Below are 26433 nucleotides of genomic sequence, written 5' to 3' on the forward strand. Positions count from 1 at the left end.
ATGTGATTGCATGCACCCAGCGTCCTACTTACCTGTCTGCCTGTGATGAGCATGCATCCACAAGCATTAAGAATGTTGCCACCACATCACTGATGGTTCTCCACAACAACTGAATTTGTATATGATTATTATACCAGTTTTTAACTTTTTTATTTTTTTCCTGTTCCTTCTTGTTTCTCCCCAGTCTAGGTCTACCCCCCAGGAGACATTCTGAATGTCTATGTAAAGTGTACAGGGCATGGTGCATACACACTTTATTTATCCATCCCTGTTAGAGTAGAATAAGGTCTTATTGGTCGTGACAAAATGTCATGATCCACCAGGGACTGTAAAAGCAATGAAACATGTTGGCTTTTTTATTTACACTTATTGCAGCTAAATAGACCATTCCATCTATTCTACGCCCCAACCACATTTTTAACCATGACTAAGGGACCCTACTATTAAAACTGAGTTCCTGTTCAGATTCCCTTAGTAATTTTTAACACACATCATCCTCACTCATTCTACTCACATTTTGTCACTCACCCACGCAACTCACATCAGCAAAAAAAGAAAAGATCTTCGGTAAAGAGCCCCCTCAAGGGGCCCGTTGGGCAGTGCAGTGCCGGCCCAACTATGAACTGCCCGATGATGAAGCATGACACCTCTTGGGGTGTGTGAGGGTCCTTGCTCCTAAAAGGAGCCCTCCCCTCCCCTGATCACTTGTTTAGACCTAGATACCCACATTTGAACAGTACACTCCTTGTTCTCATAACTATAGGGGCTCATGTGGTGGATCTTATAAAAAGCCCTAGTCCCTCCATCCTTGTATTAAATGCCTCCACAGCCAGAGCCCCAGGGTCTTGCCTCCAACAGAGGTAATCCCTCAACTACTGTGTCAATTGTAGACAAACAGATCCACCTTCATAGTAGGCATATAAGTTTGAATCTCCTAAAAAAGAAGTCTGTTCAGCTTCCAATTGCGAGGCTGTAACAAGCCCAACATGAATTAAAAACAATTGGATTCTTCCCCGATGGAAGCCCGGTTGAAATTCCGAAACTGTTATCATTTAGGCTCATAATTCTATTATTCTTATTCATTTATTGTGAATTTTCTTTATTTTGCCCTATTCAAATATTTTCTCTAAAACATGGCTTGCCTTGATGACACAAATCCATTACAACGCAGCTGACATCAAAATAGCTGCCTGTCTGCTGCCGAAGTCTTGCACTGCTTGCAGCGGCGAATAACAAATCTCATATGAGACAAAGCAGCTTGCCATGACAAGTTGTGTAGCAATGCGTCTGATGTCAATGGCCGTCTGACCACTACTGAAGCCTTGCGCTCCTCACTGCAGCGAACAAAACTCATGATCTAATGGTAAGCACTGTCAATTTTTGCTGTTTTTGATAAAAAACTGGATTCCTGTAAATCAGCCTCTCAATTAACATAAAGCAACCCATTTTATTCCTCTTTTGACATAACCTTTTCTTAAATCATACACAATAAACACATTTACATATAAAATATTCCCAACAAAGACACTAGGTCCATAATCTGGTACCAAACATATTTCAACACATTGTACATGGAAATTATTTTTAAACATAAAGAGTACTTATCTGCTCAGAAGCCGCAAACAAAAGAGGAAGAAGAAAAAGGACGGCAAGATTATATGGGATCTTAAAGTTTTATTGTTGCTCAGAAGTGGTAAATAAAAGTATTAAACATAATGCTAGCCTCCTGTCTTGCCATAAAATATCTTATTGCCTTCTGCTGTGAAATTGACACCATTTTTCAGTAAAAATTCCTGGCATCTCATAATAGATATTATTGTTCTAGATAAATCCCATGCAATGTTCCCAATATATCAGATCTAGCAGAAATCCTTTTGTTGATATGTTTACAGAATTTGGAAGTTTGTTGAAAAAACTGGCTAGACCATTTCTACTTTTGCCTTTAACAAATGTTTGACTATAGAAATGTTGCTTTCGTCTTATAAGATAAACCATATCCAGTACTCATCATCACAAGTCTTTATTTCGGTTTTACAGTACCATAAAAGAAAAAAGCACATAGATCTTGCATGGCAATAATCATAATAAAAGGTACTGTAAGTCAAAATGCTTCCTATACAGGTTCTTGATAGTTTAAAAAGAGATAAAAATTAGGGTAAAAAGCTTATCACAAAAATACAATATGTACATAGTGCAAATATAAGCATTTTTTTATATTTAAAAGATGCTTCCTAACATCAAAATTGAAATGGGAAGCAATCCAAGTATTTACAATCCAAATTGCTAGTGCGAAATACACGCCCATCTGTTCAGATCATTTGGGTTTCAATTCATTTACTTCCTTCAAGTCCATAAAGTCGATAGGGCCCTCCTTCTAATGGACCATAATTTACCCAGAAATGTTGGTGTTGCACAAACAAAGAATGGTCTTGCATCTGATTTCAGAATACGTAGGGCTTCTTTATGACTATGTGTCCCTAGGTGTCTACATACTGGGATAAGCCAGTTCCTTCTGGGTCTGGCGTAGGCAGAGCACTGTGCTTAAGTCATTCCTTCCACAATACATAATCATTACAAGAAGTTGATGACACAGTGAAATACATCCTATTAAATGGTCATTCAACGGACACCAATGTATGTATTGTCAACCTGAGGCAATCCCATATCCTTATGAACGCTGCAATTTCTCATGTATCACATGAGTCCAGAAAACAAATGGGTGGGCAATCACCTTAACAAGAAACATGCTGCTGGAGTTTTTGTCAGCATCAGATAATGAGATGTAGAATAAAAAGTCTTCACCATGAAGTAGTGACTCGTATAGAGTAACAAATCTAATTGGATACATTAATTTTGGTTTTGATTGGCTGCTTTCTTTCAAATTTAATGAGTAGGTAGCTTCTACAAAAAGTGCAGTTAACATAACCTAAAGATTGTGGCTCTCTTTTCTTTAAAAAAAACTGCTTTAAAGTTTCACCTTTACAAGGGGACACACCAAAGGTTCAAAAAATATTCTGTACAGTAATTGGTCAACACTGATAAGGAGATAGGACACACTAAACATGATTTTAAAGATGTATTCTGCAGAGGAATAGGCTATCCATGGTGAAACTTTGACCTGACTAGAAACGGCAAACATGCTCTAATCAGGTAGACCTGGAAACCCCTGTCTAGTTAAAAGGTACCTTTTAACTATAGGGGAAAGATATTAAGGTTATTCCAAGTTCAACCACGTCTTTATTTACAGCTCCAACTTAATAAATGGATTTAAGATCATGACTCACAAGTTTCATATGAGAGTTCCCAGAGAAGAGGAGGAGAGTTTAGTGATTTAAAAGGGATAGGAGACGTTGTTTAGAGTTTGGTTATATAGCAAGTGGGAAGTCAAAGCGAACTGAGTGGAGGTGTTCTATGTCCTATTGATATTGTCAGGTAGTTCACAAAAATTAAGAACAGTTAGGTAAATAGCCACTATTTTAGTTACTTTTACTAGACAGAACCTCTCTCAAACGTTCCTTCATTTTAATTCACTGTCTCTCACTCACTCTCTCTCAATATCACACTAACCAATTCAATCCATCTCACATAAGGCCTTATTTCCAATGCTGTTTTCAGTCAGTCCCTTAGATTTCCTCAATCACTCTTACCCAAACTTTTTTCTCCCTCACTCTTACTCAGTTGCTCACTTATTTTTTCATACACAGAATCCATCATGCACTCCCTCTCCCTCACACCCCCCTTTACTTTCATGAAATTTCTGTCACCCATTCGGCCTCCCACTTTCATGCCTGCCCATTCAGTCCTATTCACTGACTCCTTCATTTCACACACAATTAAATTTGGCAGAAAGCTAAGTCTTGGTCCAGAAAGGGTACTTTTTTAGTGGAAATCTGGTCAGTAGCTTTGGGAAAATTAAGGTTAAAAAACGTTGATTAATCACGCTGCACTGGACCCGCAGACCCACCAGATTTCCTGCTGAGATCTGATTGGCTGCTACCACATAAACCAGGAAGTGGTGGCAGCCTTCTTAGGACTAGGGGACTCAGTACCAAGTTCTGAAAAATGCAAAAATAAGACACAGGGGGCAGAGTAGAGATACACTGAACAGCTAGGTTTAGTGGTGGAGTCCCAGAAGGACCCCCACCTGGGTGTCAAGGTGCCAGGTAATCTTACCTGAAAATTGCACAGGAACAGAAGTCGATAGTTCCCAAATCCCTCCCAGAGAACCTCAGGAGACCGATATCTAATCCAGTCTCCAAATGAACGCCAAGGGGTAAAGGGGTGTAGATAAAATAACAAACAACAGAAGAGATTGACAGAACTTCTGGCTTCCAGGTTCTCCCTTTTTTTCTGTCTGCTTAATTAATGTTCTGTGGAGATAACCTAGGAGACTAAGCACACAACAATTAATGCAACCCCTATTCTACCTCCATTCAATATCTATATCTCTTAGCTATTTTTATACTACCTATCAAATCTTCCTGCATACTAGACTTCTCTTCTGATTCTTTTAATTGTTAAATGATGCTCTGTCAAGTATTTTTGATTTAAGTATATCAATTTAGAAGTACCTGAGAAAACCAAGCACAAGCAATTACTTCAATTTCTATTCTATTTCTATCTATTATATTATTAATACTTTTTCTAACTTAGATATAACCTTCCTGTCTTTCTGTTCACTGCGTTTAACTTTTGATAGTATGCTTTTCTTTTTCTTTCTTATAATTCACAGAAGCCTTAACTTATACCAGAGTTCTTCAAACTGTGAGGCGCGCCCCCCTGGGGGGGCGCGACACCATCCCAGGGGGGGCACCACTCCTCTCTAAACCCTTTGTTCCCTGCGTCCATCGCAACTCTTCCTGGAGAACTCTGGTATGGTTGGAGGGAGGAGGGAGGGGAAGTCGACGGCGCACTACCAGCCCGTGCTTTTGTTTGGGTTATTCTCCCAGGAGGGGGTTAATTCACGGAGTAGACAGCTTCAGCTGCAGTGGGAGGCAAGGAGTCTCCTCTTCTAAAACTGAAAGCAAACAAACAAACACGCTTTTGGTTTTAGCAGAGGAGACCCCTCGCCTCAAACTGCACCTGAAGCATTTCAGCTCTAAATTAACCCCCTCTTGGGAGAGTTAGATAACAGAGGCACAGCAAGTGCTCCATGGACCCATGTGACTCTTAGAGTATATCCATTCGTATCTCTTCCTTGAGTGACTTTACTACTTGTACCTTTGCAATTTTTCTTTCTCTTTGTTTCTCTTCCTTGTGTGACTTTACATCTTGTACATTGGCAATGTTTTCTGTTTGTATCTTTTACGTAACGCATGTAATCCTAAGTCCTTATGTTTTGCAACTGGTTCTTATGTAAAGCACTCTGGCACCTTTCAGGTAAAGTTTGCGCTATATAAAATCGCATTAAATAAATAAAAAATAAATAAATTAGCTGGGTAGCTAACAAAAGGTAGAATTGAGGTGCAGTAACCAGCAGATTTAACACAGGTTCAGAGACCAATGCTACCAATGCAGCTGCTACACCACTGGGAGCTAAGCTCACGTCAGATAAATTTTTAAAAAACGTACATATCCCCAAAAGTCAAGATGTACAATCGAAAAGGAATGTGAACACCTGTATTAAATGGAAGAGAACGTCAAATATTTGCAAATTGGTCGTTTCGGTTAAAAGTGCATTCCTGGATATCAAAATCCCAAAATAACTGCCAGAACTAGGAAATAAGAGGCAGAGCAATCATTTCTTAAATTGTGACAAAAAACAAACAAATAAATAAATACATACATCCATGCTGTTGCCCACATTTGTTTAGGTGGCTACTGCTGTATGTTGTAAATAGCGTGTTTCTATTATTCACTTTTAATGTGCAAGAGTCTATTACAGACATTTTGCAGACAAAATGTTTATGCATCATGCAACATCCATGTAAAAAGTTTATTTTAGATCAATACATGACCTTACATATGAGAAATGGAAGGGTGTGACAGATTATTTGCAGTAATATTATTGAACTGCTGTTGTGTTACATACTTAAAAAAAACATCACTATCCCTGAATATCCAATGTACACACATTTAGTATTTGAAAAAAGAAGGCATGACAGAGATGAGACTGGATCATAAAATCAAAGCTGGTCCAAACAGGGACCCCGAAAATACATTTGGCCCACAGGCCCCAAAATCCTTAAAACGTCCCTGAAAGTTTCTTTTAATATTGCACAGGCTGGCGCGCAAAATGCAAGTCAGCCATGTGTTGTTTAAACAGCCTGCAAGTTGTTAAATATGGTTATGAATAACAAGTATGTATTCATTTGTAATGTGACTTTTCTGTCTTTGTTTCCTTTTATTATCAGTCATGGATCATTCATGCAGCTCTATAAAACAATTAAAAGTTCTTTCTATTTATATTTGCTGTTCAAAGTCTGCACAGACAAGTGCTGAAATATAATGAGCTGGCAACCCTAATCATAAGACTGGAAGTTTGTTGAGGGATCAGCACATTATTTATTTCCTCCACCCTGATCCCTGGTTACTGCCATATTAGCAATGGTTTAACACATTTGAAACCCTATGCTGCCGTCAATAACATGCTGAGTTACTTCAAGTGTCTGGGAATGCACCCTGCATTCAGACCACTCACTCCTCATTCTCACCCTTCACTTTCACCCTCACCCAGCACTCACAGTGATCATGATGCACTCACACCATTCATCCACTTGCCCTCCACTCACAGTGATCAATCTGCACTCACAGCGATCACAGTGCGCTCACATTGATCACCATGCACTCACACCATTCACCAGCTCACCCCACCCTCACACTGAACGCCATGCACTCATATCATTCACCCACTTACCCTCCACTCACAGTGATGACTCTGCACTCACAATGCACTCGTGCTGTTCACCCTGTACCTCACCCCACAGTCACAAGAGCACACTACTCAACCTGCACTTGTGACACTTAACTCACCTGTCCCCCTCACTGCTCCATCTGCAATCTCACTCCAATAAGCCCACCACTAACCATACATTAATTCGTCCCACTCTGCACTAACATGCATACCCAAATTCATATGGTCACCTCACTCACCCCTGTACGGAATGTGCGCATGGCGGTCAATTCCAGAAATTTCTGTCAGGTGGCGGGGGGGGGCCCAACATCTAAAATAATTCAGCTGGGGGAACTCAACCTACAAAAGTTTGAAGACCTCTGACTTATACTATATAAATACAGTAAAAAAGTACAATGTTTCTCCTCCTTTCTTCTAGGATGTGAAAACTAAGATTTAATTGAGGTAAGTTCAATAACAATATTTACAATTTTTTGTGTTCAGTTCTCTTATTCATTTAAGGAAATTGTTCCTACTTTTTATTGCTTGGTAGGCTTTCTACTATGAGTTATCACTTAGCTCTGATATGATTCTTTCTTTAGATAACTTTTGGCTGTCAGGTGAAAGCTCCACTTTTCTTTTCTTCTTGTCTTGGTCCGTTTACACGAATGAGCGCATCTATTAGCATGTGCAGAACACGGAGTAGGCAGAACTCTGCACACTCTGCAGGCGGAGTGGAGTTCTCCGCCCACGGTTAATCATGTGCCGTCAAGATGACTGCAAGGTGTTAGCCACTCAGTGTTCAGTTGGAGTTGTTTCTTGATTAGCATCCACCAGTCCATCTCCCCCTGCTGGTGGTGCAGCAAGTTTTCCTTTGGTTTTAGGGAGGTCTAAGGTTTCTTTGGGCACCAACGAAATGACCTCCAGATCCACAATACAGCCACAAATTGTTAGCTCTCCTTTTAACCTTCTCTTCCTTTGTCAAGGGACCCCTTATAGTTCCAATTTACACAGGCTCTGTGCCTAGTTGTCCTTCCGCCATCTTGCTATTTTTGAATTTTACTCCATCAAATCTTGGAACACTTGGCTTAAATTATTTTCTCCGTTCTCCTTTTCGTTCCCCTTGGCGAAAATCGATCTCCAAAATCAGATCCATTAGCTCTGAGATATCTGTAGGATGGTTCCGTATTTGATCTAGAACATCCTTCAACTCATCTTCTAGCCCACGGTAAAACACTGCTGCTCTTTTACTCTCTGGCCAGGTTGTTTCCACAACTAACTTATTAAACTGAGCCAGATAGGCTACAAGATCTCTGTTCCCATATTGTAACTCAAGTAATTCATTATCAACTGCCTGGGAGATTCTCCGTCGGTCAAATATATTTAGAAATTCTAGTTCAAATTGTTCATAGTTGTGTAAAATTGCATCATCACAGGATACCAATGGCATTGACCCCGATGCCGCATCTCCACTGAAATATGATAAGATGAATGCCACTCTTGATTGAGCATCTGGGAAAATTGAAGGACGGCACATAAAATGCAAGGAGCATTGGGTGAGAAAAAGTTGTGCTTTCTGTGGATCCCGACTAAAGCGTTTTGGAGGGGCTAACAATATTACTAGGGACAATAAGTGAATTACATGTGTAGCTAACCTATTCAAACCATCTGCAGGTGAGCCTAATGTTTTTTTTCCTGAGGTAGTCTGTTGTCCCATTCAATAGGCTAACTCGGTCGTTTCCTTTCTAGAATTTATCACCTCTTGTCTAAGGCTTTGATTTTAATCTCTAACTGCTACTAATTCTTTTTGAATAGCCTTGAGGACCGCCCATTGGATTTGTACATTAATTCCTTCAGTCATTCTGTTCGGGTGCAAGTAGATTACGTGGGCACCTCACTCTGTGAATGTGCCAGGCAATCTTACCAGGAACTTGCACAGGAACAGAAGTCGATAGTTTCCAAATCCATCCCAGAGATCCTCTGGAGACCGATATCTAATCCAGTCTCCAAATGAACCCTAAGGGGGAGTGGATAAAATAACAAACAATAGAAGAGATTGTCAGGATTTCTGGCTTCAAGGTTCTCCCTTCTTTTCTGCCTGCTTAATTGATGTTCTGTTGGCGATAACCTAGGAGACTAAGCAAACAATAATTATTGCGACCCCTATTCTACCGCCATTCAATAGCTATATCTCTTAGCCATTTTTATACTACCTACCAATTCTTCCTGAATACTAGACTTCTCTTCTGATTCTTTTAATTGATGAATGACACTATCTCAAGTATTTTTTTTAAATATATAAACTAAGCACAAGCAATTACTTCAATTTCTATTCTATCGCTATACTATTGTATAAGTAATACGTTTACTAACTTAGATATAACCTACCTGTCTTCCTGTTCACTGCGTTTAACTTTTGATATAATGCTTTTTCTTGTCTTTCTTATAATTCACATAAGCCTTAACTTATACTATATAAATGCATGAAAAATTACAGTTAAAAAATGTAACATGTTTCTTCTAGGACACGAAAACCAAGATTTCAGTCAGGTACGTTTAAAAACAATATTTAAAAAGTGTTGTGTTCAGTTCTCTTATTCATTTAAGGAAATGATTCCTAGTTTTTATTGCTTGGTAGGCTTTCTACTATGAGTTATCACTTAGCTCTGATATGATTCTTTCTTCCGATAACTTTTGGCTGTCAGGTGAAAGCTCCGCTTTTCTTTTCTTGGTTCATTTACATGAACGAGCGCATCTATTGGAAATGCCCACAGACTTGCATTTCAGTCAGAGTGCGCAGACTAACTCTTAAGAAGGCTTGAGGTTGGTTCACTCCTGACATACACTCCAGACTCTGACAGAAGGGGGGATACCTCCTACCCAACGGGCAACTGGTAAGTACAAGGGAAAAACCGGATGCAACTATGCGACGCAAAGGGAATTTTAAATACGGAATTCACAGGGCAACATACACCATGAGAATTTAGAAGTTACTTCAGTGAAGTGCGCAATTCCCAGGTGCCGCACACTTCATCAAACTCCAAATGGCTCTTGGCAAGTAAACTAGACCGCGACCTGGACTGAGAGGTCGGCGGCCATCTTGGAATTCCTCCTTTGCCATAAGTTGTTCCAGGTGAGATTTTCATCTTGCCCATCTTTCGCTTTATTGAACCTTTTGACCAACAAGTTGCAGATTGTTTTTGTTGAACGTTCTGGAGGTCTGACACTGGGTGCAAATTCACAGAGGCTCTACAAATCAGTGTCAAAACAATAAAAAAAGCTAAGCGTACTCTCCACGCGTGTTCATTTAAATACCTCCATGGTGGCTAGCAAGCCATGTAATTACCCATGAGCCCCCATTCCCCAAGGTCGAGAAATGAATATAGGAAAGAGAATGTATTAAAAAGAGGAGGGTCCGCCCCTGTAGCCCCCAATGATTTGGTTGGTAGGTGCCCCTGGGTGGGAACTGGGGCACTCACCAATTATAAAGAGAGGCCTGAGGGGATGGGGTCCATCGGGCCAGAGAAAGCTCCAGGAGGGGGACCGTGCAGCACAAGTCCTCATGAAATAAGACCTGTGGATGGGGTTTCCTGGGCCTTTGAAGGCTTGAGGAGGACCCTCCACTTTTTTGTTGAATTTGGTCACAGGCAATGGGTTCCCCATGACCTTATGAGGCTCGGGAAGAGGGGCCTTGCAACCACCTCCCCTTTTTTTTAATTGAGTTTGATCTCAGGGGATAGAGTCCATTGAACCTATGACGGCTCGAGAGAGGGCCCTTATGGCACTCCTCCATTTTTAATGGCATTCAACTCCAGGGATGGGGTCACCAGGGCCTTATAAGGCTTGAGGAGGGGGAATGCTAGCCCCCTCCCCTTAATAAATATGGGTCAACCCTACACTGTGCACAGAAAAGGCTTTGCATGGTATAGTTTGTAGCATGCTGGGGTGTTAGCTCCCTTCGGGCGGGTTTGCCACAGGGCTTGCCAGCAGGCTAGGCCCTTTTGCCAAATTCCCTGCTTCACACGGCCAGGGCTGCGTGTAGCATTGGGATGCCTGTCTGTGGGGGAGTTTGGCACCAATCCTGGCCAAATGCCAGGCCTTGTGACCAACCTTGTGTTACCACACATGGTCTTTGACTGTGCAGCATGGCATTGGTTGCCCAGGGATGGGTTGATGCAGGCCAGGCCCTGGAGTTACCCCCTACTGTACACAGTGGAAGCCTGTGCACAGCGTGGGGTTGGATGCCTGTTGGAGGGGGTTGGCCACAGAGCGTGACGTAGGGCTAGGCCCTTTTGCCAACATCTTGCCATGCACCACCAAAGGCTGTGCGCAGTGTGGGAGGTTGGTTGCCACTTGGTGGGTTGGCTCTTTGGCCAGGCCCTGTGGCCAACATCCTGCTGTGCATGCCCTTCAGCCATGCACAGCATAACTTTGGCTGCCTGTGGAGGTTTGACTACAGGGTTTGGCGGCAGGCCAAGTCTTGCGGGCAACCTCACAGCATGCAGTTGGCTGCCTGCGGAGGGTTGGCCCCAGGGCCGCCCTGACCTTTGGCAATGCACAGAGGTGTGCTGAATTTATATATGCTAATAAAATATTAATTTATGTTTTTTTAAAAACTGAAATTCATTGAAAAAAAACAGAGGTTTAAGTAACGATATAGCTAGGTGAAATGTTCATTTACAATATAATGTTTTAAACTCTAAGAACAACAGAAATTCACCAGTTAGTTATAGTTATCTCACATAACTATCTTGTGCCCTAAGGTAACTATAACTTGCATCCATCGCCATGCACTGCTAAATATTACTCCACACATAACATCACTCAAGACATCTTCTATGAAATCATTGATGCATGCAGGGACACGAGTTATAGTTATATTAGGGCACAAGTTATACTTACTTGAGATAATTATAACTATAACCAGTGCATTTCTGTGGTTTTTAGAGTTTGAAACATTCCATTGATACAGAACCTTTCCTCTTTAGCTATAACATTACTTAAAATTTACGTACTTTAACCTTTGGTTCTGTCAGTGAAAAATGTATTTATATATATTTAAGTGGCAGTAAGCGGCTTACGCAGGGCTTGTTGTGCTATGTCATTGCTTCCAAGTTAAAGCGAACAGTGGCATAATGGAAATGCTATCAGTGTTTGATGAGGACATTGAAACACCCATTACGCAAATGGAAGTTTACTTTAAAATATTTTGTCATCATTAGGGTGAAACATCACTATGAGATTGAGATGTAACCTGATTAGATACACACAATGATGGGGGCATGACAAAGTGAATGAACTATGGTGAAATTGTAGTCCTTCCTTGCTAGACACTGTGCCGGGGAGTCAAGTGAAGTATTTAAACACCTATATGATAATGGTTTGTTTCATGAAAAGCATAACAAAAAGGCTTGGAAGCTGAAATGCGTCATGCTGAGTGTAATAAATGTATTTTAAACCTGTGGAATGCTCTGGTTTGATTCCTGGTGGAGTGACTTTGTTGGCAAATTAACTTGTGCAGGCCACATGCAGGCTGGATTTGCCAATCAGAAAAGAGTGTGGCTGATTCAAAGGCATTTATTGGAATACATATATATATATTTTCGGCATACAAACGTCTCCAGCAGTTATGCAGGTATAGACGAGACGAACCCAAAAACTGGTGCTGATTTTTTATTTAGCTCTCCACCACACCACCATTAGATTATATATATATATATATATATATATATATATATATATATATATATATATATTCACTGAAAAAAACATAGGTTTCAGACCTTATATAGTTAGGAATTAGCATTTAAAAAACGTTTAAAATGCACTCAAACACTATAGTTTTAGGGATGTTAGAGTTAGCTGGACATTTCACTCATACAAAACCATTGAAATTGCTCCTATAAAGTTAGTTGTACTAACTATATTTCGCGCACCCGCAATCCACTGCTGATGATGTCACATATTACATCATTCATGACATGGTCAGTGACATCACTGATGACATATCAAATGACATCACTGATGACATCATCCAGTGAATGTGGTTTGCTTCGTTATTTAAATATGCATTATATATATTGCAATTTGCATTGAAGAATGAGTGGATATATAAAATAAATATTTGGATGGAGGATTTAGTAGCAGTGTAATTGACTGTTTACTTGACCAATTTATAGTGTCTCACTAAATATAGTGGATAGTGACTAAACTGTTTGAATATCCTTATCACTTTGTCATTTGTTGTGTAAACGGGTTCTCCAGTTAGTTACTAGCTATGTGAAAGTCTATATTAGTTATTGATTAGTTAACTGAGTATTTGTATGGGAGAGTGAATGTGTGTGTGGTTCGGTGGGGAGTGTGTGACTGCCCAAAGATGTGTGAATAGTTGATGCACTAGATATATGAAGTTAAAACTACATGTTCTAACAGTTGTTTGGGTGAGTGAATATCTTTATGGGTGTGGTGATGAGCAAATATATTTCTCAATGGTACATGTCCAACAAACTAGAAAAATAAAAGGCAGTGTATGTGTCAGTTGTTGTATATAAATAAGTATACATAAGACTCAATGATTGTGTGAGTAACTGTATGGATAACTTTATACTTGTAATAATGATTTTATAATTCACTAAGTATGACTTACTATCTAAATGAATAGATGAAGTTGTGTTTGTATAAGTGTGTAACTAAGTAAATATGTAAGTATGATCCATTGTTTGCATAAGTGAGTAGGATGACTTCATATGTGAATAGGATGTGTGCTGGTGTGTAATGTCGATTTTGGTGTATAAGTATTTTTGATAGTGTTCTATTGTTCATTGACAGCATGTATGAGTTAATCTACAGGTAAGTGATTAGATGTGTGTATACATCTATGAATCACTGAGTGGGTTTTTAGATACTTGTATTGCTGTAACAATGGATTCAAATATGATACTCTTTATTTTACAAAGAGTGATGAAAGATTTTACTAGTGTACAAAAAGGTGTATGTGATTGTCACGTGGATGATGTCATCAGTGATGTCATTTGAGATGTCATCAGTGATGTCACTGACCATGTCATGAATGATGTAATATGTGACATCCTCAGCAGTGGATTGCAGGTGCGCGAAATATAGTTAGGAGCAATTTCAATGGTTTTGTATGAGTGAAATGTCCAGCTAACTATAACACCCCTAAAACTTATAGTTTTTTGAGTGAATTTTAAAGGTTTTTTAAATGCTAATTCCTAACTATATAAGGCCTGAAACCTATGGTTTTTTTCAGTGAATTTCAAAGGTTTTTTAAAAGCTAATTCCTAGCTATATAAGGCCTGAAACCTATGGTTTTTTCAGTGAATTTGCAAGGTTTTATAAATGCTAATTCCTAACTAGATAAGGCCTGAAACCTATATTTTCTTTCTGTGAATTGCAAAGGTTTTTTTAATGCTAATTCCTAACTATATAAGACCTGAAAGCCCACCAGGAATCTCCAGTATGCGCCAGTGAACAGCATTGCAGAGAGGTGTAATGAAGTCACGCCCCTTTTTACACCTCTCTGCAACGCAGCCCCCGTGCATGTTTGAAGAGGGGGAACTAATTCCCCTTGCATACTGGGGGCCCCTGGGGGCCAACTATCCCACCTGGAACCTCCAGTATGCGCCAGGGGGCTGCATTGCAGAGGTGTAATGAGGCTATGCCCCTTGTTACACCTCTCTACAATGCAGCCCCCTGGCGCGTTTGCAGAGGGGGAACTGATTCCTGTTGCATTCTGGGGGTCCCTGGGGGTCAACTAGCCCACCAGGAGCCTCCAGCATGCACCAGGGGGCTGCATTGCAGAGAGGTGTAATGAGGCCACACCCTTTTTTACACCTCTCTGCAACGCAGCCCCCGTGCATGTTTGAAGAGGGGGAACTAATCCCCTTGCATACTAGGGGTCCCCGGGGGCCAACTAGCCTACCTGGAACCTCCAGTATGTGCCAGGGGGCTGCATTTCACAGAGGTGTAATGAGGCTATGCCCCTTTTTACACTTCTCTGCAACACAGGCCACTGTCGCGTTTGCAGAGGGGGGACTAATTCACCTTGCATACTGGGGGTCCCTGGGTCATATCTGCCCAAACGCCGATATTCCGAACGATTGAAAATGACTTTTCTTGAGAAACATTTGGATTTGGATTATCATGTCCTATACTTTGGAATTTTTGAAACACTGGCTTTGAGGATGCTATAAATTACTCAAGTCTGCCCGAATTGTGTGGGTAAAATTGATACCTAGTCACTTTGAATAAGAATGTACTAACGTCTCGTCTAACATTTGGAAGAAATATCTAGTTATAAGACAACAGGATACCAACATAACTTGAAGGAAATAAGAACGCCCTGAAGAGGTTCTGTTGTACAGAACAAAACGCGTCGGCTGGCTGTGGTACATAAACGTACGGAAAATAAAAGCATTTGAATATACACCAAGATTCAGCGCTTCAATAAGGACTCTAAGTGATATGATTTGATTGGACTTATTGTGCAAGTGGTGCTGTGCCAAACTTTGGAATATTCTCCACTACACTCTAATACTCACTCTCTACTACTCATTCTCTACTACTCTACTACTCTCTCTTTACTACTCACTCCCTACTACTCACTATCTACTACTCTCTACTACTCACTCTCTACCACTCTCTACTCTCTACTACTCACTCTCTACTACTCAATCTTTACTACTCACTCTCTACTACTTTCTACTACTCATTCTCTACTTCTCACTCTCTACTACTCACTCTCTACTACTCTCTACTACTCACTCTACTACTCACTCTCTACTAATCTCTACTACTCACTCTACTATTCTCTCTCTGCTACTCTCTACTACTCACTCTCTACTACTCTCTACTATTCTCTCTGTCTGCTACTCACTCTCTACTACTCTCTACTACTCACTCTCAACTACTCACTCTCTACTACTCTCTACTACTCACTCTTTACTACTCTCTACTACTCACTCTCTACGGCTCTCTACTACTCACTCTACTTACTCTCTACTACTCTCTACTAATCACTCTCTACTACTCACTCTCTACTACTCTCTACTACTCACTCTACTATTCACTCTACTACTCTCTACTACTCACTCTCTGCTACTCTCTCTACTGCTCTCTACTACTCACTCTCAACTCTATTACTCACTCTCTACTCTCTACCTCTCTACTTCTCTCTCTACTAGTCTCTACCTCTCTACCTCCACCTCTCTACATGCACACATATACACATATATATATATATATGCATATATATATGCATATGCATTTATATACATGTATGTGTATATATGTATACATACATATATAAACATATATAATCTGCATATCTATATCAATACAAATATAAATGCATGCATACATATACATATATGCATACATATGCATGTTATTTTCATGAAAGTTTTAAAAACACTAATAAAAGCAAAGCTAAAAAGCCACTTCATTACAAACAGAATGGCTGTAACTTAAACGAGGGCGAGATCTATTGCATTTTCAATGCTTGTTTACTTTGGTTCCATCAAGAAGGCATTCAGATGTGTCACACATTTGCCATAAATTCTGAATGTTAGCACTCTAGTTGCTCATTAGATCACTGTAGTAAAGCTACTGCTCACCAGGGAAGTCTGCTGCTGGTATACAAAGTGCATGTTTCAGTCTGCATGTCAGAATTGTTTTAATGAAATAGAAGAGGATTTGAGAAGTCACTCAAAATGTGCCCCAATTTTTCTTTCTGAAGCACTAATCATACTTTCTATGGCAAAATGAACCCCCTCATTTTGTTCCTTTTTAAATTAAATGTTTTCAGACTTACCACTTCATTCCAATCAAGATGGCTTCTGGTGTGCCATACTTTTGTCATAAGTAAGACTGTTAGCGCTCCAGTTGTTCTTTAGAAAACTCTGGGACATTCTGTCATTGGGCTATACTTGGGCTACATCTGGGTGATATTTGGGCTACATTTGGGCTCGTTTGTCTCTGGTGGCCATCTTGGGAGACTGCATGTCAGAATTTTTTAATGAAATTGAAGAGGATTTGAGAAGTCACTCAAATTGTGCCCTAATTTTTCTTTCTGCAGCACTAATCATACTGTCTATTGCAAAATATACCCCCTCATTTTGTTCCTTTTTAAATTAAATGTTTTAAGAGTTACCACTTTATTCCAATCAAGATGGCTTCAGGTGTGCCATACCTTTGTAATAAGTAGGACTGTTAGCGCTCTAGTTGTTCTTTAGAACACTCTAGGAGGCTGCAGTAGAACACAAAGGAATCAACTGACAGTCTCTGTCCTTGTTGGATGTACATGTTTTACTGAGAATGTCAGACTTCATTCTCACATGACTGAGAAAGATAATGTGAATTTACAGAAAATATGCTTTCAGTTTAGCTTATAGATCCCCTTCCAAACCACTGTGGGAAAAGCATGAGATAATAGTTTTCTTTCAAACATGATTCATGATATCCCAGCAGAAGGCTTTTTCACATGGTAAAATCACCTTAGAACACACCACAATTCCTTAAATGAGTATGGTACCATCAACAACTGATTTATAATGTAACTAAATTACTAAAACCCTCTATTAACAACAATGCTTTTTAATGAGGTGCTATCATGTATATTGGTCCCAAAATGGCTGCCAACACTTCTTGGATGAAGTGCTGACAGCCAATCAGATCTCACGATGAGATGTGTGGTTAGGCTCCGCCCAGATATATATGTGTTTTTGAAGTTAATTTTCGAAAGAACCACTGGAACAATTTTCACCAAATATAGCAAAGGCACATCTGCGTATCAGTCCCTACAATTTTGCAAAGTTTGGCGTAATTCCATTCAGCGGTTCGGGCTGTAGCCGTGTAAGAACGTCCTATGGAAATTAACATGGGGAAAACATGTTTTGGGACCCCCCTTTTTTCTCAGCCCCCACTTCACGAATCCCCCCGAAACTTTCAGGGAAGGAGCGGAGCAGCGGAGCTGGCCAAAAGTTTGGAAAATTACACGCAAATTCCTCAACCGGCGCCAAAGTTATTACCAATAGAATGTTGCAGATTTCCTATGGTAGCTAGGTCCTAACTATATATACCTACTGGCTATCGCCAGTAGGTAATATATATATATATATATATATATATATATATATATATCCTTAGATCTCTGGCTGGCGAGCCCAGAACAAAGGTCTCAAGCAAGTTTCATTTTACTTTTAATTGCCATGTGAGTACAAATTCGTGACCCAACGCATTTTGGTCTGCCTTCAGACCTTGATCACAGGTTGTTCTGCCACAATCACCCCCAGGACTGTATTTCCTGTTGCAAGCACATTTGCTCATTTCATGTTACAGCAAAGTATTCTGGTTATGGGAGTCCACTTTGATTAAAAACTTATATGATTTAAAGTGCAACTTGTGCTAACATGCAAACCATGCTATAATAAAGTGGCTTTGTTGTGAATTGTGCAAAAAAAGCTTATAATTTAATTTGGAAGTGCAAAATTGCTTAAAAATGGGAGAAAGAAATATATATTGAATCAAAAACATTGATGTTATAAAATTGAATCCAATTCTGATTTGCAGTTTGATATGGCATGAAAAGTTGCATATTAATTGCATCATTGGTCAGTTCATTTGCGCCCTCTATAGGGCAGACTTCTTCAATCCAAGTTCGTCATATGTTGGTGCGAATTGGCCGATTTTTTGTTCAATCACCATATTCGTCACACCCATTCAGATACCTTCACTTTTTCCTTTTTACATTTCCTTATTTTCCTTTTCCTTTCTTTTATAACTTTTAGTACACATATGTTCCCTTTACATATGTTACTTTCATAGTCTCTTGATGCTCTGATTGTTTTTTTATTATATGTTCTATGACATTGGTCCTTGCCATCAAACTTCTCAACATTTGTTGGTTAGACAGTTATTGATTGATTATTGTTCGCAGATTATTTACTGCCCAGACGTTTGCTTATGATAGTTAGTGCCACTACCTTTTGAGATGCACATAAAGTTCTTCATTTTGATTTAGACACAAGGGATTTAAAGTTCCTAATGATAAAATAAGCTTCAATTCCTTTTGTCATACCAGTTTCTCTCGATCACCCCTCTCTCCAATATGGGGATTTGTTCAATTGTCTAATATTTCAGTCCTTCCCAGTTGCTTTCATGTTGTTCCTCCACATGTTTTGCAACTGCACTGCTTCAGTCTTTATTGCACGTTGCTCTGATGTGTTCAAAAAATCTTTTTTTCAACTTACATGTAGTACTACCCACATATTTCTTTCTGCATGAGCATTCAATAACATAAATAACACATTTACTTTTACATTTTATGTGTTATTTGATTTTCAACATTAAGTCACTTCAAAATGAACCAAAACACATGGCTAAAAACAGAAGGTTTTTGGAGCTGTACCTATTGCAAAGCTTTCAAAATAGCTATGTATAAGAAACAAGTAAAGATAACCAATGGTTCGATGTCGAAAATCAAACAACATATACATTTTAAAAGTAATTTGTCGACCACCTACGTGTATTGCCATATTTTAAAACCATTAGAAACCTTACTACTCAATAATACACTGAATCGACTGGGCTTCTCCCCAGTGTGTGAACCAAGTCTGTGTCCCCCATATACTAACCACAATGTGCCTCATTTGATCATTCTGGATTTAGACAATGGTTACGAATGCCCTAGACTTTTTCCATCGCACAAATATCTTCCCTTTTTTCCCACCATACAGAGATTATGTGTGAACATTGAGCACTGGCAGATGGTACAATTATACCTACTCTAAAGATATACATCTGTGTCTCCCTTTGCTACCGCTCCCATATCCCTCCTATAATGCCACTGGAAAGTTTGTACTACAATGTATATGCTGATTAGGAGGCCTATTTGAAAGTTCTTGCATTTACACCTCCTTTTCTAACGCTGTTTATGTGTATACAGAATGCTGTTAAAGATTACACTGTGATGTACACTCTCTTCATGATGCCATTTCTGGAATGTATCATAAAGTTGTATTAGATCTTTTGTCCAATTCAGACCAACCCTCTTTAAAAACTGCCGGGTTTCTAATGGTTTTACAATGCGGCAATACACTTAGGTGGGCGACACAAATGAATCGCATTCTGCATTTGTAAATGCATCAGCACCAAATCGCTCTAGGAAAGCGGCCACCACAAGCACACTCTCGTATACAACGTGAGTCAGACCACACAGGTCAGAACCTACTCAGACGTCAGGTCCCACAGGTACAGCACCAGGCAGCAAAGTGCACGCCTACACCAGCACGTATATATTGTATCCGGCCCCAGACACCCGCACTATGCTACCGGACCCAGAGACGGCTGCTCTGTATCACTATACAGGTAAGAGAATGAACGCTGGTTTATTTCATTGTATTTGGCCAACTTGCGCTACAGAGCGATGCCTGGATTAATACCATTATACTAATCTCCTTTTTTCTGTCTTGCGTCGGCATGCATGTTTATCGGCGCTGCCCGCTTTGACCTTCCACTTTTGCACGGGAAGCCAGGGTTTGGAATGCACCCCTCAAGCGTAGTCCCTCGCAGTGGCAGTAGTTTTTCACCATGAGAACATGGAAGTAACATAGGGACTCGGGTATCTTCAATGTACCCCTTCTTATACAGTTTAGATCAGCAGGAGTTCTTAACAAGGAGAACCTGCAAGGGCCATAGGAACTCATGTACTTTCAATGTCCCTGTTTTTCTCACAGATTCATAGTCGAGATGACAGTGATCGGATGGCCTGCCACTCAAGAACATGTCTTGCACACAAGGCTGTTCCAATTACAAGTAAGTCCCATTCCAGATCGTCAGGGTTTTTTTATCATGTTTTAGCCCCGGTCGGTCCACTGACATTCACTTCTCTCATCAGATAGGAGCTCGGCTGAGCCCACATTCTCTACTTAGTCCAGCATCAAGTAACTAGCTGGAAACAAGAATAGGTAATTGATTTTATAGATCACAATCACATCCTTTATCACCTTGACTATGTCACCGCCCTAATACATGATACTCTATATCTCTAGGTGCTCTACTACAGTCGTGATGAAGACTCCCACCTAAGGCTGGACTCACCTAGTTATAGTTACAAGGGGTCGAAACGTCAACCAATACCCATAAGATTACAAGCTAGGACAATTGTACAAAAAATAACAGTGTCCGTGTTGAGCTATGTATATCATGTGGAACAATTGATCTACTTTTTAGGCCGGATCATTATCACAATGTTTATGTGATGAATATATGTCACACCACTTTGTCCGTGTCCACTACCCTCACAAATCCTCAATGATCACCAGAACTCCTTTCCGCTTTTCCCTATCCTGAGCACCACATTGTGTAAATACTTGTATATATACTGAGTACTATCTACAGAGCTTCATGCAACTGGTTGCTATTTACAACAATAGCACAATAAATCAGTGATTTGTTCCGCAAAAGAAACTTGGTATTTTGGATGTGAATGACTATGTGTATGTATTATTGCTTCATACTACCTGACCATTTTTTATTGTACTGAACTACTAACCCGGGTCTGATAGGCTTTCGGGTCTCCCCATTGATACGCAACACCTTGCTGGAGAGAGATCAGAGTTTTGTCTAGTGGCAGTTTTGGCTCTTCTTAAAGTAGAACAGAAGGTTAATTTGCACTCTGAATTGTATGTGTGCCATGTAGATCACATAACTGTATTTTATGGGGCTACCGCACTGGGTTACAGCTTTTGTCAGAGATCCTTTTGTTACATGCATTTCAAAAGTTACAATCCTAACATAGCACAGTAATCAATGATCTGTGTGCAAACTGCATGGCATATGTTGGAATGTTATATTTTTTCCAGTCTTTCACTATCCTAATTTTGTTAAAAATGGCTTTTTTGGGTATAAATGCATTCTAGTTAGTAAATCCAACACCAACCACTGCAGTGCCTTTTAATTCCTGAGGTTGTGCTTCTCCAGATCAAACACTCTTAAAATATAGAAAATTGGTGTGGGAGCACACTGCTTCACCTCCCAGCAGGGTCACCCCTAAGCATCATGGTAGATGCAGTCCGACAAGCGAGTACACTTGCAAAGTCTTTAGAGTGTTTCACCAGGTGGATGCAGATTAGTGCTGGCCATCTCTATCAGAGATGGCCAGCACTAATCTGCACCCACCTGGTGAAACACTCAAGACTTTCCAAGTGTACTCGCTTGTCGATCTGAACTGCATCTACCATGATGCCCAGGGGCGACTCTGCTGGGAGGTAAAGCAGTGTGCTCCCACACCAGTTTCTTACTCTTAAAATATACTGCCTACCTGAAAGGATAACATGTGATTCCTTCACCGTGTAGACCTTAGTTTATGTAAGATTTACTATACACTGATTTACACATGTATGATTTATTGTCTCTGTAGAATGTGTGTTTGAGGTAAGGTGTTCTGCTACCTTATATGAGCAGCACTGTAAAACAAATGAAATGCACATGAGAGAGGGGCGATGGAGAGATGAGGGACGGTTCTCAATTTGCAAAAAAATAAACAACAGGATCCTGTCAGGAGTCCACTTCCGCTTGCAGCACCTATTGCCGCAGTCAGCATTGCCAATTACGTTTCCTCATAACTGTTAACCCTTACACTCCTACAAGTGTGTCAATTTTTACTATTTTAGACCCCCAGAGCTTTAAGAAGCAATCAATCAATAAGTTTTTTCTAGAGCTCAGCTTATCACCTGTGAGGGTATCCAGATGCTGTATTGCGAGTCTTAGTTGAAGAGCCAATTCTTGAGTCTCTTCCTGAAGTCCAACAGCGTTTGTGACATAAGGAGGTGGAGGGTAAGGGTATTCAAGGATTTGATGGTGAGGTGGCAGAAGAGCGTCCTCAGGTGTGGCAGCGGTTGATGTGCAGTAACTGTGCGGGGGCAAGGTGAGCAGAGCAGATGTTCTTGGATGGTGGGTGGAAGTTCAGGTGGTAATTCATGTAAGCTGCTCCTGGGCAGTGGAGGGTTTTGTAGGCCTGGGTCAGTATTTTGAATTGGCATCTTTTCTGGATCAGGAGCCAGTGGAGGTCTTTCAGTCGCTGGGTGATGTGGGTTCTCTTGGGCAGGTTGAAGATCAGTCTGGTTGCTGCGTTCTGGATCGGCTGGCGTCTTCTCAAGAGTTTGGTGGTGGTGCCTGCATCGAGTGTGTTGTCATGCTCCAGCCAGCTAGTGATGAGAACCTGAGTCACTGTTTTCCTGGTATTGGTGGGTAGCCATTTTTAAATTTTGCAGAAAATGCGGAGAGTGTTAAAACAGGCTGAGGAGACAGTGTTGACCTGACATTTCATGGAGAGTTTATTGTCCAAGATGATGCCGAGGTTGTGGGTGTGGTCTTTCGAAGTGGGGGGTAGGTCTGAGTTCCAATGGCTACCAGGAGTCATTTCACAACAAGGTGTGTCTACCAAAGATCAAGACTTCTGTGCGTCCATGTTGAGCTTCAGGCAGTTCTTCATCCAGGCCATCACGCTTTTCATACAGTTGTGGAAATTGGTCTTTGTTGTGGTGGGTCCGTGGACAGCAAGAGGAGGAGTTGAGCGTCATCGCGGAGGAGATGATGATGTTGATGGTTCTGACGATGTCTGCAGGTGGAGTCATTTGGATGTTTAAAAGGGTTGGACTGAGGGATGAGCCTTGAGAGACGCCACAGGGGGTGTGCTTGGGTGGAGATGTGAAGGGGTAGACGGAGTTTCTGGGTGTGCCACGTGAGTAAAGATGTCATCCATCTAAGAGCGTTGTCTCTGATTCAGATCTGGCAAAGGCGATCAATAAGTGTGTGGTGGGAGATAGTGATGAAGGCTGTGGAGATGATGAGTAGGATAAAGGCGGCTGATAAGATTGGCTTTGGCAGCAGGTATTATTCATTTAAAAAAAATTATGGATATTGAGTAATAAACAACTGTTATTGTTTTTTACTCTAAATTAGACAAACACTGTCACCATGTTCAAGCCTGTAAAAAGTGCTGGTGTTGACAATTAAGTGCTGGTGCCAAGCACAGGAAACAACCATCATCAAATTGTGGTATTGTGATACATAGTTGCTGCAGCAAAGACTTATTGTTGGAATCCTCTTATTTGATCATTCTTGCATTCAAGAAAGACATCTGGGAACCATAGAAACATCTTCTAACAATAGCCTTGCACTTGTTTGTTTCACAAAGTCATCCATAGGGTTTACAAACTCTGTAGTAATTGTTTCTGAAGGAGTTGTCTATAGGAAATACAAACTCCATAGCACTTCTTTGTTTCTCAAAACATTCTGTAGCACACATAGAAAGAGTAAAATGCCTCTGAGGATTGCTTTTGTGCAGGATGATGCCCCTTCCTGTACAAAAATAATCCAGCTTGCATTGGCGCAAGGCAGCACTCTGTGCACCAGCGCAGGAAGCGAGCTGGAATGTTTCCTATCTTAGTAGATGTCTACATTCCAGCTTTCTCCCTGTAACACAGCGTAGCAAGATGTCTTGCTGCATTGCACAACTTTTTAGTAAATATGGGCCTAAATGAAAAAACCCACTACCACTCTCACTGCGCCACCACCTCAAAAGACTGCCTCTAAACAAAAAATTACACTACCTAGGCTCCAAGTATCAGCTGCAGAGAAAACGACTGAAGTCACAGTTAAACCCTTAACCTTTGCCTATTAATCCCCCAAAATAAACTCTGCCCCTGACCAATTATTGTTCCATTTCAACAAAGCTGAGTGGGGTACTCAACTCGTCTGAATTGTCGCGGTGGGAGCAGGTAATATCCGAGCCCTGATCCTACTGCCCAGGCGCCACCTAGATCTGTGACATGTCTAACCTGGATAAACAATGCCAACAATGGAGAACAGCAAATATGACGCTGTAGATACGAAATCATGGAGCATTCATTCTCCCACTGATTTTTATTGGAGTGGAAACAATTTTAAGAGAAAGAAAGCTAAATAACAAAAATGATATTGGAAAAATCGTGAGGTTTACATCTGAACCGGAAGCGTTGTCATGTATGCTGTCCAGACAGGTTGTTTTAATTCTCAATATTTGCATAAATGTCAGAAATATGTAGAATTACGGGGCATTAACAAGTCTAGAGATACTGTCTGTATTTAGAAGTATGCGTGTCATTTGCAAGAGAAATTAAAACATGTGTTCGTATAAACGACACATGGTGGTACCAAAACATAGCAAGGATGGCATGGGTCCTGGTGCAAGTAGGGAAAATGTCCCCTTTCACTGCTCTTGGGGTAGTAAAATTCAGCAATTATCAATGTTCAATGGGCCGCTTAAGGCTCTGGGCCCCGGTGCCACTGCACCTGCAGCACTAATAGCAGCTACGCTCCTTTATGTTACACAGCAATATGCTAATCGGGCATCATACAATATAATACAGTTAATAATTGGGTCTTCAGTGTTTATAGATTTTTTTTTAACTAGGAGATTTATTTGCAAATCGGGATTTAGATGGAGGTGTCGCTTTGAACCTGTCAGCCTATCAGTCTGAAAGTTGGCAGGTGTGTTTGCACAGCTTCTTGCTAGGGGTTTCAGTGCTTGAGGTTCATCTCATGCTCCAGACGCACTCTTCAGGATTTAGATCGATATTTCGCAGCTCTAGCTCCAGAGAGATATTCCCTTTCTCTCTTAAGTAATCGACCTGACAGATGTAATTTCCGCAGTCGCTCTCCACCACCTCGTAGAGGGTAAGGGAGGCGTTGCCAGTCTCTAACTCACGCTCCTGCAGGTACGCACCGAGACGGAATGATCTCACGCCGCCTTCGTCATACTGCAGGACTGGCACTCCATCGCGGCTCCACAGCACGCCCAGCTCGGTCATGTTTGGGCGCTGCAAGTCATCCAGCAAGAACAGACACACCAGCAGGGCGTCTTTCCTCGGACAGATGCTGATTGTTGCCGGACCTGTAAACACCCAAAAGGCTCCCGGCAAGTCCGGGTTCTGTGAGAGGAACAGTAGGAAGAGCAGCGCCGGCGCAACAACGTCTCCGCCTGATTTGGGCGCCATTCTTCTGCTCACCGTTGAGCTTGAGCTCCTGGCGCGATGTGATGATGTCCTCAAGGTAACCACGCTAGCGGTGGATGACTCACGGCTCTCGTGCTTGACTAACTTTTTATCTCCGATGTCCGTTAGTCGCGTGAGCGCAACATGGGGGTTACAGAGGAAGTGGTTTATGTTTCAAGACCGAATACATTATTAAAAAGAGTTTAATAAGGCACGAAGAAGCAGTGCTAAGAGACATTTTAATGCAATGCTTTACTTTTGATCTCGCTGACTTTGAAAGGTTCCTGCAATCGGTGGAAGGAATTAACTGCTGACCCTGTGTGGGTTGTACTCACACCTGTCACATGTACAACCTACACTTCTATAGAGAACTTCTTGCCAAAAGTTCGCCAATCGCAGTTCTTTATGTTTACTCAACTATGGGGTTTCTTTAACTCAAAATGTGGATTTCATACATGCAACATGCCTGTCAACTTACCCGCATTAGATGGTGCCACTCTCCCTTTTACCTTCTAGTCGCCTAACTGAAAAATAAAAAGCATCTGT

This window comes from Lissotriton vulgaris, chromosome 5 (assembly GCF_964263255.1).
Source record: "Lissotriton vulgaris chromosome 5, aLisVul1.2, whole genome shotgun sequence".
NCBI lineage: Eukaryota > Metazoa > Chordata > Amphibia > Caudata > Salamandridae > Lissotriton > Lissotriton vulgaris.